Source organism: Morone saxatilis, unplaced genomic scaffold (genome assembly GCF_004916995.1).
Source record: "Morone saxatilis isolate NCDOM2014 unplaced genomic scaffold, NCSU_SB_2.0 Contig22, whole genome shotgun sequence".
In the NCBI taxonomy this organism is placed as follows: Eukaryota; Metazoa; Chordata; class Actinopteri; family Moronidae; genus Morone; species Morone saxatilis.
The window spans coordinates 24044899-24045685 of record NW_023339785.1 but is presented as its reverse complement, the minus strand read 5'-3'; the positions used below and the strand labels follow the sequence as shown (position 1 = coordinate 24045685).

The window sequence follows — 787 nt, the reverse complement described above, 5'->3', positions numbered from 1 at the left end:
GTAAAATTAAATGTCTTTGTTTTCTATTTGTGCAGTATGAAAAACTAATAAAAATAATAAGAAAATTGAATGATTAATTATCTCATTATGGAAGGATTCTCTCTTATCGCAGTATAGTCATAAAACCCACATCCACATTTACTGAGAAAAAAACAACAAAGCAACAAAAAGGGGTCAGTTTTTCGTACCCTCAAGGGGCTGTTTGAGGAGAACTGAATGCAAACACAAACATTTAGACAAATTTAAAAAAACATAGAAACATAAAACATCTCAAATAGTTGATAGACAAAAGTTGCTGATGGCCAAACCATAGTAGAGCCGGACAAATCATTGGTAATTTTGCACCAATATGACTAAAAAGAAACAACTTTATTCAAGAAAATTTAAGTTCATTATTCTTTAACATGTTCAATAATTTAACACATAGGTTACATTGTCAATTCCAGAAATTAACACAAAATGAAGAATAAATAAAAATAAACTATATACCGGGAACATAAAAGATGATAATGGCAGATAATATTGTCCGACTGATGTATCCATAGCTGACTGAAAGTAAAAAGCTGCAAAATGTTGTGGTGCGGTTATCATTTTATACACAGAAAATGAATCAATCAGCCATTATTACTGGTATGATCTGAATGTAAGATTTTTGGTGCTCTAGGAATTTTAAAAAGACGTGACCACAATTTGGTTTTGCTGATTATCCAAATCGGTCTACTTTTATTAGACTAAGCGGGTGAAATTGTTTTGGGTGGCTTATGATCATTCAGCCCCCCCCCCCCCC

The 787-nt window shown here is 32.3% G+C and overlaps 1 long non-coding RNA gene across 1 annotated transcript in view; it reads left to right on the top strand.

Annotated features, from left to right (window-relative positions):
- The window catches only part of LOC118333375, a 598798-nt gene that overhangs the window by 519323 nt on the left and 78688 nt on the right, over positions 1–787 (top strand). The window lies entirely within an intron of this gene.